This window comes from Chiloscyllium plagiosum, unplaced genomic scaffold, assembly GCF_037043375.1.
Source record: "Chiloscyllium plagiosum isolate Xiang-an unplaced genomic scaffold, Cpla_swu_hap1 HiC_scaffold_18, whole genome shotgun sequence".
Classification (NCBI taxonomy): domain Eukaryota; kingdom Metazoa; phylum Chordata; class Chondrichthyes; order Orectolobiformes; family Hemiscylliidae; genus Chiloscyllium; species Chiloscyllium plagiosum.
Genome location: NW_028270156.1, coordinates 20,752,602 through 20,768,554, shown reverse-complemented (window position 1 = coordinate 20,768,554; position 15,953 = coordinate 20,752,602).

The window sequence follows — 15,953 nt, the reverse complement described above, 5'->3', positions numbered from 1 at the left end:
ATTATTGTCAGTATAATAAATTCTTTCAGTTTTACAACCATTTCTTATAAGATACCCTTTTTAATCAAGGCAGGGTGAAAAGGTCAAATGCTTTCGGGGTTTCAAATCCTTATACTAAAGTAAAGGCAAAGTACTGTGGATGCTTAAGATCTGAAATAAAGACACAACCTGCTAAAGAAACTCTGGTCTGGCAGCATCTGTGGGTAGAAAAACCAAGTTAATGTTTCAAGCCATAATTCTAGAAGGAGGAATGAAGAAGAGATATATTGGATTTGAACATTAACTCTGTTTCTGTCTGCACAGATGCTGCTACACCTGCTGAGCTTCTGTGTTTTCACTATTTTAATTCTCATACTACTTCAACAGAAGAGTCCAAGTGAAGCAAACTGTGATAAGACCATCTATTCAGCAGCCGTTGGAACGTTTGGAACTTCTCCTGTCCCTGCCTACCTCCATTCTTAATCTTCAACAAAACAAAAATTCATTTATTTTCCTTGAATCTTCCAATCTGATCAAACAAGAGGTTGCCTGCTTACCTTTAGAGAAGATTTCAGGCCGAACATGTGGGTCATGTACTATCCACATGAAGCGATGTAGTCCAGTCCTGAAAACCATAAATGGTGCATTCCACAATAACGAAATCATGCTAAAACAATTTGGTTCTGCTGTAACGTGCATTTCTTCAATGTGAATTGGCTGTAATGCCATTAAAGAATTTAGACCATTATTTGTCGAACGCAAACTTACCTGTATTGGCTATAACAAAATTCTGGTCCGACTAGTTGAAATGGCACTGCTGTTATTCGATTTTCTTATAACACGGGATCACACGGGAATGGAATTTTCGCGTTATTTGCAGAACAGACCATATATGTTTCATTCCATTGCTTCAAGCTTTCTTAAGCTATTTTAACAGCTTCTGAGAGGAGGTCAGTACGAGAGGTAAATGAAAGGATAAGGTTGCAGGTAGGTGAGATGGTAGGATGCCATGTGGATGACGGTGGGGTATGATGGCAGGTGAGTTTAGGCTAGATTGTCAAATTGGTCAGAGGTTAGAGTGCCTGCTGGGTGATGGGGTTTGGTCCCAAGTGGGTGGGACTGTATGGATACTAATAGGGTAGTGATGATAAGGTGCCAGGTGGATGAGGGATGGAGCTGTCAGATGGGTGGTTGAGGGTATAACATGGTAGATAAGTGATGAAGACTCATGATAAAGTGGAAGGAAGCAGGTAAGCGAGTGAGGTGGTGATTGTCAAAGATGGTCTGTTCAGAGGTGGGATGGTGTTCATTGGGATCAGGTTAAGTTGGGTTGGTGGGAATCAGGAATGAGGGGGGTGGTGTGAGTTGTGGAATTGCTTTGTTTGGCTGGGAGCTGAGAATGGGGAGGTGAGGAAGAAGTGGAATCTGTCGGTGTTGGGTTTGAGGTGGAGTGGCACATCAAGTCAGCCGGTTGTTTTGAGTCCGGGTTTGGTGATGGATTGGGGTTGGGGTTGGGGTTGGGGGTGGGTAGCGAGCTGAGCGTGAGTTAAATGGTAGAAATGAAGTGGTGTGTTGGGTAATCCTGTGTCATCAGGCAAAAAGTGGGACATTCAGTTATCTGTGAGAGATCAGTAATTAGTCAGCGGTGTTCAATCATGTAGGATCAGAGATAGGTTGCGGAATCAGTTTACAGACTGTGTGTCACTTTAATGTAGCGAGGAGCCAGAGTATATTTTCCAATAGCTCTAGCCTTTCCTGGATAACTATTAAGTAAGTCCAAACCGTCCGAGGTCTTTGATTCTCCCAAAGAGATCCAAACTCTGAGGATCTTCCACGTGCCAGTGTGACATTCAAACTCCTGTGCATTCCCTCCGGGTCAGTGCGTTGGGACATTCACTTGGTCCTGACCTGCGGCCCCAGCATTAGCCATATAATCTGGACCAGTATCTTTCCATTTGGACTCAAAAGATGCAGAGTTCCTCTTGCCAAATGTTGAGTCTTCAGTATTAAAGAATCAAAGCACAATCAAATATTTTCAAGCTGTAATTATATTCAGGGTCAGTTAGATGAAGAGGTTAAAAATAAAAAATAATGACAATCCTCAACACTGATCAATCAAATGGAGCACTGTCATTTTCACTGGGATGGAAGTAGGCATTTTGTAATTGTCATCTAACCAAATTAAACAAAGGGAACAGCTTTAAAGAGTGAAGGAAGGTCAGTGGAGTTTAAACACCAATCTCAGAAAAGCTTAATCAGGCAAACTGAATAACCTCATCAGAGACAGGGCTAATGTAAAAAATAATTGCCTGAAGTGGATTGCCTTATTAAAGCATAATAAGTCATCAGACATTGGAGAATTGGCCCACTGTCTGCATAGCCCATTCCAGGAGCAGGATATTTAATTTTCAATACAATCAATAAAAAGAGAAGAAAATTACATTTCCATAGCACCTTCTATGGATGGTCAAAAACACTTCACAGCCACTGGAAGAGTTTTTTTTTATTGAAGTGAAATCAATGTTGTTATGTAGAGAGAGTAGCACAGTGGCACTGGTATCGGGTTAGAAATCTAGCAGCCTCCAGTCTTGTGGATGTGGCAAAAGTATAAATCCCACCTCAGTGGCTGGTGGAAGTTAAGTTCAGGAATCTGAAATGAAATACTCAGCATTAATAATGAAACTACCAAATTGTTAATAATAAAAAAAAATTTATTAATATTCTTCAGGAAAGAACATCAAGAGTGGGTCTGTCCGATATGACATCCCTGACCTACCCACGGCAATGTGTTTGATACTTTATTGCATTCTGAAATTGTCTAGTATGTCAGTCAGCTGTATAACAAAAATATGTTGTTGTGAGAGTACTTACAGCACACAGGAGTGTATTTTAATAAGAATAAGCTTGAACGAATTATCTTATACAATGCTGCTCAGTTTGCTTCATTATGTCTGCACCATGCCTCTGTGGTACACCATTTGCACTACCATGGGCTTACCAATGGCAGAACTCCTCACCGTTGCCAAGACCTCCCAGGATTCCTGATGTTGACATCAGATTTAAAGCCCAGCTGTGCGTCAGGTCAAGTGCATGTTGTGTTAGGGGAATGAAAAGCACAGAGGTGAGTACGGTGATACGTCATTGCAAAAACAAGTTCACAATTGCAAATGTACTGCTGTTTCTACATCATCACCTACCTGACTCATTCTAACTGCAGCTACATACATCAAGCTACACAGACCTCCTGACCTTAGCACCATACCATGTCAGAAGCTTGTCTCAGGGAATGCTAACACCTATCATCACATCTTGTCATCTTTCAAGGTGGCTCCATTACATATTGGAAGGCCTTCAGACAGTTGAAAACATTAACTTTTCTTCATCAGTGAGAAAAGCAAAGGGATAAAAAAGCTAATAAAAGAATCAGCTGCATTTAGCTTTTAGAGCAGACAGGGGCCTTTTGACCATAAATCTGTTGTTGTTCCATGCGTGATCAATGCACCCTGCTCACATCTTTTAGAACCAGGTGACAATTAAGTTCTGTCCGACTTGTTGTACCTGATGCTTCTATCATACTCTACCATTGTGAAGGTGAGGTTCCTCCTTCTCAATATCATCTTCCTCTTCAGAAGCCATGTACTGTCCTCCCAGTTCTTCATCATCCATCACATCCCCTCTTTGCCTTCTCCAATAGTGCATAGCGTAACATGCTAGGATTACGTGGCATACTCTGTCTGGATTCTACTGCAAAATCTACCCTGACAGATACAAGCAACGGAATCATCAGTAGACTTTTCATCTGCTCCATGATGGCACTGGTCAAAGATTGGGCTGCATTGTATGTGCACTCTGCCTTAGTCAGGGGATGATCGAGTCATAAGCCAAGGTCACAGATGGTAGCCCTTATCTTCCAGTAATCATCTTCATAATGCCCTTGAAACAAAGCAAGAACCTAAGAGTTTTCAAGTCTACTGGCATCACCGCCGCTCCCAGGAAAGACTTTTACATAGTAATATCAATGATCACAGGTGATGTGTACATGATGAAATGGAAGCTTTTTCTGCTTGGATTTAAGTGTGGAGTTTGCACATTCTCCCTTTTATCTGCGTGGGTTTCCATCAGGTGCTCCGGTTTACTCCACAGTCCAAAGATGTACAGGTTAGGTTTATTGGCCATGCTATATTGCCCCACATTGTCTCTGGATGTACAGTAGATGCATAGGAAATGTAGACTTGTGGGGATGGGTGAAGTGGGTCTGGGTGGGATACTTTTTGGACTCGATTGGCTGAAAGGCCTCTACCTGCACTGTAGGGATTCAATGAGTTTATTACATTTATGCAAAAGCATTCTGAACATGATGTGTTTACATCTGACACCAACTAAGTTAACCAACACTAACCAGGCCATGAGGAAACAAGGTGAAGCATTATGAGCTGTGCTATGATGCCTGCAGCTGTTATTATTGGACAAGTCAGGTCCCAGACTGAAATTTAGCTTGATAGATCATAGTTGTTTCTGATTTTAGCAAGATGGCTATTCACTGAAACCAAATGCACAATTCTACAGATTGAGGTCTAACAATAAAACAGAAGTTCATTGTGCAAAAATAAAGATAAAATAGAGTAAACTAAATTATTTCCACATAACTCAAAAGAGAATCCCAGTTATCTCAACAACAATCCTTTACTGTACTCACAACAGGGAGAATCTCTTTCTCTTTCACATCTATGGGCCTTAATTTAAGTGAGAGTTCAATTCCTTATTGTGAGAATTTGACAACCACTTCTTGGAGCCTTCATACAGCTGAGCTGCAAATAACTCCTTCAGCTGGGAATCAAATATTTATGCTCTGGAACTTCTAAACAAAAATACTCAAATTGAAGTAATTTATTTCTTAACAGTTCCAAACAAATTCTCTTTCTCAGGAGCAAATGTTTTACAATTACAGATTCAGCCAGGACTTCTACATTATTTCTCCAAACTGAAGCTCCAAAGCTTTTGTTTTCGAGCTATAGGACTTTCCCCTAAGACCCAAAAATCATTCCAGAATCATTTTCCTGAAAACCATTGTACTGCACTATTTATTTTGTTCACTCATAAACTGTCATAGAGTCCTAAAGAACAGAGACAGGTCCTTCAGCCCAAACTGGCCCTTACCGACCAAAATGTTTCTCCACGCCAACCCCATTTCCCTGTACTTAGTGTCATAGAGATGTACAATACGGAAACAGACCCTTCAGTCCAACTCGTCCATGCTGACCAGATATCCCAACCTAATCTCGTCCCATTTGCCAGCACCTGGCCCTTTCCCTCTAAACCCTTTCTATTCATATGTCCATCCAGATGTTTTTTAAATGCTGTAATTGTACCAGCCTCCACCCACTTCCTCTGGCAGCTCATTCCATACACATACCACCCTCCATGTGAAACAGTTGCCCCTTACGTCTCTTTTATATCTTTCCCCATTCGCCCTAAAACTATGCCATCTAGTTTTGGACTCCCCCACCCTAGGGAAGAGACTTTATCTATTTATCCTATCCATACCCCTCATGATTTTATAAACGTCTATGAGGCCACCCCTCCTCCAAGGAAAACAGCCCCAGCCTGTTCAGCCTCTCCCTATAGCTCAAATCCTCCAACCCTGGCAACATCCTTGTAAATATTTTCTGAACCCTTTCATGTTTCACAATATCCTTCCAATAGGAAGTACACCAGAATTGCACGCAATATTCCAAAAGTGGCCTAACCAATATCATGTACAGCTGCAACGTGACCTCCCAACTCCTGTACTCAATACTCTGACCAATAAAGGAAAGCATACCAAACGCCTTATTCACTAGGCACATGTCCTTCTAATCTTTCCCTATCCATGTATTTGTCCAAATGTTTTTTAAATGTTGTTAATGTACCCACCTCAAACACCTCTGCTAACAGCTCATTCCATATGCATACCATTCTCAGTGTAAAAAAATTGCTCCTCCGGTTCCTTCTTATTCTTTCCCCTCTAACCTTAAACTGATGCCATCCAGTCCTCGATTGCCCAACCCTGGGAAAAAGACTGAATATGTTCATCCTGTCCATGCCTCTCATGATCTTATAACTCCCTAAGTCACCCCCTCAGTGTCCTACATGCCAAAGGAAAAATGTCCAAGCTTGTCCAACCTCTCTCTCAATCTCAGACCATTGAGCCCAGGCAACATCCATGTTGCTTCTTCTACACTCTTTCCACTTTACTAACATCTTTCCAATTACAATGTGACCAAAACTGAACCCAATATTCCAAGTGCGGCCTCAACAATATCCTGTATAACTGCAACATAACTTCCCAACTTCTATACTCAATGCCCTGACTGATGAAGGCCCGTGAGCCAAAAGCCTTCTTCACTACTCTGTCTGCCTGCAACTCCATTTTCAGAGAGCTGTGAACCTGAACTCCAAGATCCTTCTGTTCCATTACACTCCTTTAGGCCCTACCAATTACCATGAAACTCTTACCTTGAGTTGACTTTCCAAAATGCAGCACCTCACACTTATCTACACTAAACTCCAGTTGCCATTTCTTGGCCCATTTCCCCAGGTGATCAAGGTCCTACTGTAATTTCTGATAACTTTCCTCACTGTCCATAATACCACCTATTTTAGTATCATCAGCAAACTTACTAATCATGTCCTGCAAATTCTTATCCAAATCATTGATTATAGAAAACAGACAGCAATGGGCCCAACACTGACCTCTGAGGCACTCCACTAGTCACAGGCCTCCAGTCCAACTAGTATCCTTCCACTGTTACCCTCTGCTTCTTATCATCAAGCCAATTGTGCACCCAATTTGTCAGCTTGTCCTGGATTGCATGCGATCTAACCTTCCAAAGCAGCTTACCATGTGGAACCTTACCAAAGGCCTTATCAAAATCCAAATAGACTATGTCTATCGCTCTGCCCTCATCAACCTTCCTGATCACTTCATCAAAGAAATCTAACAAATTTGTGAGGCATGATCTCCCACGCACAAAGCCATGCTGACTGCTCCTAATCAAACCCTGTCTTTCCAAATGCATGTATATCTTATCTCTCAGAATCTCAGTAACTTGCCCACCACAGATGTCAAGCTTACTGATCTATAGTTCCCAGGCTTTTCTTTGCAGTCCTTCGTGAATAGTGGCACAACATTTGCTACCCTCCAAATTCCGAGCCCTCACACGTGGCTAACAATGATGCAAACATTTCGGCCAGGGCCCCCGCAATTTGTTGCCTAGCCTCTAGCAGTGTTCTTGGCTTTATCTGGTCAGGACCAAGAGATTTAGCCACCTTCATACATTCTAATATATCCAACACCATGATATCAACTGTGCCCAAGATATCTCCAAGAAATTCTTCCCAAGTCGTCATGTCTTTCTCCATGGAGAAAAACACAGGGGAGAAATATTCATTGAGAACCTCTCCAAAAGTGGAAAGTTCCAATTTCTCTTCAGGATGTCTCTCCCTAATAAGTTTTTTCAAAATAAGTCCCCGTGGCTTCAGAAATCTGTAACCATTTGCATCTGTAACCGTGTTAATGTATCTGTGTATTAAGGGTGGTGAGAATCCAAACAGGTTCCTAATAGGTGCTTGGTAGAGGTCAGTTGCATAAGGTTTTAACACAGCAGTCACCATGACAGGATAGCATGGCCACCACTCCTTCAAGTCAGAGATATTGCTGGAGCAAGAGGTATAGCTCTGTGTCTGTGTCCCAGGACATTGACACACAGACTGAGAATGTGCCTTAATCATTGGGAGGAAATTGAATCAAAGATGAGAGAATGTAGGCCTCTTGCCCATCCAAAAGGAACTTTCAGCTATGAGTTCTTCACGTGGAGGTCGTGCCACTGGTCTTCAATTTGCTGTTGCATCTGTTCCCTCTTGGTTTCACTCCACCTTTGCAAAAGTGAGGATTGCAGATGGTGGAGATTAGGGTTGAGAGTGTGGTGCTGGAAAAGCACGGCAGGTCAGGCAGCATCCAAGGAGCAGGAAAATTGATGTTTCAGGCAAAGGGCTTTTACCCGAAATATTGATTTTCCTGCTCCTCAGATGTTGCTTGACCTGCTGTACTCTTCACTCCACCTTTTGTAGCACCGTGACCACAGAGATGAATACCCCAACTGTGGCTGGATCCATTGTTCAAAGTTCCAATGATCCTGTGTGAAGAATACCGGGAATCTCAGAATTTTACCCAGGGTATTTGTCTAATGTGTACAAATACAGAGAGAGATTGTAAATGCAGTAGGATTATTTAAACATCGTTCACTCATCTCCAAGCCCCCACCCCGACCCCCATATCCTGCAAGAAAGGCAACATTACACATTAGAGCTTGAATACTTACAACTCAAGTTGAAAGAAATCAACTCTGTGCCCTTGTTCACCCTTGAGATCTTGGACTGTCTTTGAGAATTGTGGCCCACAGGTGAAACTTTCAGGTTATCTATTACTTCTGTTTCACAGAGATAACTAGAATCAGTTTGTAATTGCCAATGACATCATTAAGATTACTTGTCACCAGGATTTGTATCTCATAAAGTCAGGTAGTACATATATTCTACATGCAGGGTACTATGATTACAGATGTCTTCAACCTGCTCTATGTAAGTGCCTGATTAATGCAATTGCCCCTTTAAAGGGCCTCACATCACTCACAAATACAGCATGGTGGCTCAGTGGTTAGCACTGTTACCCCACAGCACCAGGGACCCAGGTTTGACTCCCGCCTAGGGTGACTGTCTGTGTGGAATTTGCACATTCTCCCCGTTTCTGCATGGGTTTTCCTGCAGGTACTCTGGTTTCCTCCCACAATCCAAAGATGTGCAGGTTAGGTGAATTGGCCATGCTAAATTGCCCATAGTGTTCAGGGATGTGTAGATTAGGTGCATTGGTCTGGGGTAAATATAGAGGAGTAGGGGAATGAGTCTTGGTGAGTTACTCTTCGGATGGTCGGTGTGGACTTGTTGGGCCGAAAGTCCTGTTTCCCCACTATAGGGATTCTATATATAAAAGCAAAAGTCCGTATGCTGAGACAGGGAAAAAAAAACTCACTTTCTGATCCACGCTGGGTATGTTTGCAACCATTTTCCATTGTGCATTTTAAGACATCAATGCAAGTCATATTTATGAGCGGTATGGATAGGACAAAGAGGCAAAGTCTTTTCCCTGGGGTCATGGAGTCCAGAACTAGAGGGCATAGGTTTAGGGTGAGAGGGGAAAGATATAAAAGAGACCTAAGGGGCAACTTTTTCACACAGAGGGTGGTATGTGTATGGAATGAGCTGCCAGAGGATGTGGTGGAGGCTGGTACAATTGCAACATTTAAGAGACATTTAGATGGGTATATGAATAGGAAGGGTTTGGAGGGATATGGGCCGGGTGCTGGCAGGCGGGACTAGATTGGGTTGGGATATCTGGTCGGCATAGACGGGTTGGACCGAAGGGTCTGTTTCCATGTTGTATCTCTATGACTCTATATTTGGCGAATGAGTGGCAGGATCAGCCTGGTAATCAAGGACTCCCAAACCTCCATGACCATTTTCCTTTGTTGCTCCATGTAGACCCTATCAATGCAGAGCTTCCCCATGTTCCCACTCAATTCTTTCATTTGTGTCTTCATCTTCCAGCATTACTCACTGAGCCCTAGCCCTATCACTTAGCTTTGCCAACTAGCAGGCTGCACTGTTCCCCCATTAAAGTCATGGTGGTTGTAACTGTCAAAGGATACCACCTACAACCCACAGTACCCATGTCTTTCAATGCACTATTGTCTCCCCTTTATATGTTGGTTTGCCCACACTTCCACAATCCCTCTTATATTCTTGCAAGGACCTTGAAATTGCTACAATTGATTCTCCCAACTTCCCTACCACAGCAACACTGTCTATGCTCAAAGGGAAAGCAAGGGAGAAATACTAAGTGTCTTTAGGTTCTTAATGAGATGGCAACGTGCAAAATGACAAGGCTGAGATGCTGTGAATATCTAAGTAAGTTGTAAAGTGAGTAGGTGCTAACTGGAGACTTTCGGTGCATCCTGGTCCAATCCACGTGACTAAAAGTGTCCTGACAGCATTGTAGAGAAAGGTACCAGTGACCTCCAAAGTTCAACAAAGTGGAGAACTGTATTCTAAATGAGTCAGAGATGTGGCATGGTGATGTGGTGAGAGTGGCGCATGTCTGATGTCAGCCTCCATGGATTGGAACGGGTCAGGTGGGGGCGGTGGGGATGTCGTCATTCATAGTCCATGGAGGAATTGGCACCTTGTTTCTCTCCAATGTGTGAAGGAGTAAAACATTCATGCACATGAGATTACATACTGATGACATGTAAATGCATGCAAATAGGTCTCTCATCACTTACAAACAATTATCTTGCCATTCAGAACTTGATTGCCAATTCAGACATTATTTTCTCAACATTGAGGAACTCATTTACTATCTTCCCACTTTTTCCCAATTGATTCAGCATTGCTTGTTGTTCAAGGATTGGGAAAATTCAGCCATTGGACTTCAGTGGTTCAAATAGGTGGCACAATGCATCTTCTCAAGGTGGAGTAAGAATGGGTAATTAAGATGATCAAGAAGGATAATGGAATGTTGGGCTTTATATTTAGAGGACTGAGCTATAAGGATACATAAAACTTATGCTGCATAAAACTTTGAGATCCCATTTAGCATACTGTGGGCAGATCTGGGTACCACACCTTAGGAAAGATATAGTTATCTTGGAAGGAGTATAGCATAGGTTTACAAAAATGATACCTGGACTTCAAGGGTTAAGTTATGAAGAGAATCTTTTTTTTAATATTCACTTGTGGGATGTAGACATCTCCTGCTGGCCAGCATTTTATTGTCTGTCCTTAATTGCCCTTGAGGTGGTGGTGAGCTGTCTTCTGCCATCCACCTACTATGGGTTGACCCACAATGACCTTAGGGAGGGAATTCCAGGATTTTGACCTTGTGACAGTGAAGGAATGGCAATATATTTCCAAGTCAGGATGGTGGGAAACTTGCAGGTGATACGTTCCCATGGAGCTGCTGCTCTTGTCCTTCTAGATGGAAGTGATTATACTTTTAGAAGGTGCTCCCTAAGGACTTTGCTGAATTGTACAATTTAGGCTCATTTTCTCTAGAATTTAGATGGTTTCAGGGTGTTCTGATCAAAGTCTTCAAAATATGAACAGGAAAAGACAACCTATTTCTGCTGGTTGAAGATTCTGGAACTAGGGGGCATGGTCTAAAAATTAGGGCTAGATTCTTCAGGAGAGGTGTTAGGAAGCACATGTATATACAAAATGTGGTAAGGGTTTGGAACTTTCTTCCACAAACAACAGTTGATGCTAGATGAGTTGTTAATTTTGAATCTGAGATAGGTATTACTTTGTTAAGCAAATTTATTAAGGGACATAGGCCAAAGGCAGTTGTATGCAGTTTGACTCCAGATCAGCCACAATCTCATTGAATGGCCTATTCTTATTGCTGTGTTCCTAGTTCCAGAACCTCCAACCAGCAGAAATAGGTTGTCTTTTCCTGTTCATATTTTGAAGACTTTGATCAGAACACCCTGAAACCATCGAAATTCTAGAGAAAATGAGCCTAAATTGTACAATTCAGCAAAGTCCTTAGGGGGCACCTTCTAAATGTATAATCACTTCCATCTCGAAGGACAAGAGCAGCAGCTCCATGGGAACATATCACCTGCAAGTTCCCCACCATCCTGACCATTCCTGATAGGTAGTCATATTCCAAAAGTGAAAAATAACATACACTGTCACTTTGCTGTTTGTGGAATCTTACTGTGCACAATATTGATACTGACCAGTTATTCTGTATTAATAATGTTTGAAATGATGGCTAAGACAGCACAGATATCTGTTCATCTGGAAGTTCATCAATTCACCTGATGTGGAATATGTGGCATGAGCTATAAACTCATGCTTTCCGTCCTCTGTCAGACATGTAAAACAATGTGCTTCAATGGTTGCTATGACTGTAATGATTTCAGTTGTTAAAAGAGATTTTTTAAAAATTGTGTAAGTGCACAAAAACTCAAGAAGAGAATAAAAGGCAGCTCAAAGAATGTCAAAAGCTGCTAATGCTTACAAATTGGGAAAGTCTTGTCAGAAGCATGGAATAAAAGCTGGGACCTGATCATAATTTAGCTTTTGAAAGCCCAGTGGTTGTATGAAAGGTTGGCTGTGTGTCTCTTGTGTAAAGTTAAAGCCACTGAGGATTTCTTCTGATTCTGGCCCACGTCTTCAGTGTCCTTGTCACAAGGATACTTTGTAAGTGTTCCATTTACATTATAGGGTTTTGCCCTCCTGAAAATGTACTTTTGTCTTGTGCATAGTTGTGGATGGCTTCTGACAACAACAGCTTTCTGAGTATTCACAGTACATGGCACTAGCACTATCATCATATGATTAAAAGCACATCGACAATTTGTGAAAAGAAGCAGATCCAGAACACCAACCATTTAAAATACTTCAATTCAAAATTATTCATAAAGGGAAGAAATGTTTAGCTTCTGTGGAATAACCTGCAGGGTTTGCTTTTCACTGAGAATAGTCCGTCAAACCTTTGCAGTTAAGGGTTAAAGAAATCTCACGTTATTTTTATTCTGTATTCTTTCCATCAGTATTTCTTTGGTTCAATAGCCAGCTGTGTAAAGTCATCGAGTGGTGTGGTGCTGCTGCAAAGCTTAGGAGGACACATGTTCATGATGCATTAGCCAGTATCTGTCAGGACAGCAGCATGTATTTACTCATATAAACCTTAATGCTTTGAGATGGATAAGGAATTGGCAAGAGTTCAAAGCAGAAATACTTGTACTTACATAGCACCTTTCATGACCACCAATTCTTGAAAAACTCTTTCTAGCTAATGAAATAAATTTGGATAGAGTTCAAAAAAAGAAACACAGTAGTCAAATTGCACAGAGCAAGTTCCCAGAGCACCAACCTGCTAAATCATAGAATCCTTACACTGTAGAAGCAGGCCATTCAGCCCATCAAGTTCACACCAACACTCGGAAGAGCATCCCACATAGACCCAACTCCATTTCCCTATTCTTTCCGTGTAACCATGTACACCACTGGTTAATATGGGTAATTTTGTATCACCAAACCACCGAACCTGCAAGAGGAGGTTAACAATGAGTGAAAGGCAAACATTAACTACAGGAGTAACCACACTGTTCTGTTTCAGAATTGGATCATGGAATCATTTCTATCTACTTTATAGGATAGGCAGGCCCTCTGGTTAGTACCTCATCCGCAAGACAGCATTCCTGACAATGTAGTATGCCCTCAGTACTGCATTGTTAGCTCTGATTGCTGGGCGTGAATTTGGATTCTATAGGACTGGAACACAAAACCTTTGACTTTACACGCAAAAGCCAAACCTAACCATGGTTGACACACCAGGCTCCTGCTTCTCCACACACCTCATCCACTGTTTCTGTTGCTCTCGATCTGGTCTCCTCTACATTGGGGAGCAGAACGTTTCAGGGAACATTTATGGGACACACGCACTAAAAATCCCCACCATCCTGTAGCCGAACACTTCAACTTCCCCTCCCAGTCCACCAAGGACATGCAAGTCCTGTGCCAGCTCCACTGCCAAATTCTAACCACCTGATGACTAGAGGAAGAATGTCTCATCTTCCGCCTTGGGACCCTCAAACCACACAGGATCAATGTTGATTTCACCACTTTCCTCATCTCCCCTCCTCGCACCTTATCCCAGATCCAAGCCTCCAACTCGGCACCATCCTCTTGAACTGTCCTATCTGTCCATCTTCTTTCCCACATATCCACTCACCATCCGTTCGGACCTATCACCTTCATCCTCACCTTCATCTACCTATTGCATTCCCAACTACCTTCCCCCAGCCCCAAACCCCCTCCCATTTATTTCTGAGCCCCCAAGGGGTTCCCCCACATTTCTGATGAAGAGCTTATGCTTAAAACGTCGACTCTCCTGCTCCTCGGATGCTGCCTGACCAGCTGTGCTTTTCCAGCACCACACTTTTTGACCTCTGCTTCTTAAGGCTAGCCAGTGACTACAGATTGAAAGTGGATTTCCGTGCATATTGAGGGGCAAAATCAGTCCCGGATATGGTAAATCAAATAGCTGTTTAATTCTTTCACGTGAAGAATGACAAAGACAGAAAGCTATCAGGCAGTGAGCCATCTACACTAGGAAGTGTGCATTTGCAGATATGGAATAGATTTCTCAATACTGACAACATCGCTGATTATAGGGATTGACATGAGGCAAAATGGATTGAGGCAGATGATCAACTATGACCTGAGATGTCAGAACAGATTCCAAGTTCTTAAAACCCAATCCTGCCACTATGATCCCATGTGAGAGAAACAAGATAATAGAAGACCTGCTGTGACAGGAAAAGCTTTTTAAAAACTTATTAATTATTGCTATGCAGCTTTAAGCAGCAAATTAATTTCCAAACTGATCGTGTTTAGCAAGGTTTGTAGAAAGTGATATATAATGCACTAGTAATATAGCTGTTTCTGATTAACTGCAACACAGAATATGTTCTACTTTAACAGAAAAACAGAATTGCTGGCAAAACTCAACAGGTCTGTTGGCATCTGTGGGAAGAAAGCAGAGATAACACTTTGAGTCCTGTGGCTCCTCATCAAAAGAGTACTCTTTTCTTCTTTGCATTGTAAAAACTGGATATATTTATTGCATGTATTTTAAAAAATTTAATCAGCACACTTGTCATCATAAATGGCAGATCAATCAATGCTAAGTTCCTTTTTGGTAATGTTTATGCATCTGAATCCCTGCGCAGCTGAGTAATATTCTCAGTAATGCTGCCACAGGACATGGTTCACAGAGAATCTGAAATTCAGCAACTCCTAATCTCAACCTGAGGCCCAAATTCATTCAGTGTTTATCCCCAATGAAAGCGGTGTGTCAGATTGTTCTTTTAGATGTAAAACTTCGATTAAAATCTGCGTCAGACATCTGCTTTCAGAAGCTTATCAGGATTCTAATTTACATGAGATTGGCTGTCCCAGTTACAGTGAATGTGGCCAGTAAAAACAAAATATGCTGCAACTCTCTTTATTCTGTTCCTCCCAATGACATTGTGAGAACAAATCTGAAGAATAAAATAGCAGCGATTCCTCAATTTTTTCATTTTCTTATTCTAAAGCTATATGATGCCTTTAACATCAAAAGGAAGTCTGTAAATGATTCACAACAATTAATCAGGTAAGGAAAATTTATAGGACATTAGCACAGGGGATGTGTGGACTGCATTTGGATCCCTCAGTGGAACAGCAATTGCTTGTCAAAGAATGCTGGGAACTTTGGGAGCATGCGATGGGGCAGGCTGAGGTATTCCACTCCTGTAGGTAGCAGCTGATGGTTGTCAGGGAACAGCACAGTGCCAGCTGATGCAACCAGGAGCAGGCTGCAGTCAGTAGATTAATCACCAAAGCGAGTCTGAGGGATGGAGAATGTCTGTTTTGCTCGTGTCCAAATAAACCTGTAATGAATCCCATCTGGCATGAAGCAGCACAGTGAAAAATCTATTTCAGTTGCAATCTGCCAGCTTTTCTCTTTCTCCCACATGAGCTGAGTGGGAGCTTTGTTGCTGCAGTGACAGTAATACTGACTGTAATCCCGTGTCAGTGTGGCAAACGCATATTGAGCTTGTAGTGAGAGAAGCAGGCAAAATAATCAGGAACACGGTTAAGAGAGGCAATGACTTTTGATCAAATGATTCAGGCTGTACGGAGTCTGGAGAGGTCAATTGGAGTTCACTGGGTCAAGCATTTATTAAAATCTATCAGATGGGCTGAAATATAGACTGGCAGAACACTCCACCACTGTAATGGAGCGGGGGGGTGGGGGGAGGGTGGTAAGAAGTGAAATGTTTGTATTATTCTCTGTTAGGAAAAAATAATAAACCATCTTTGAA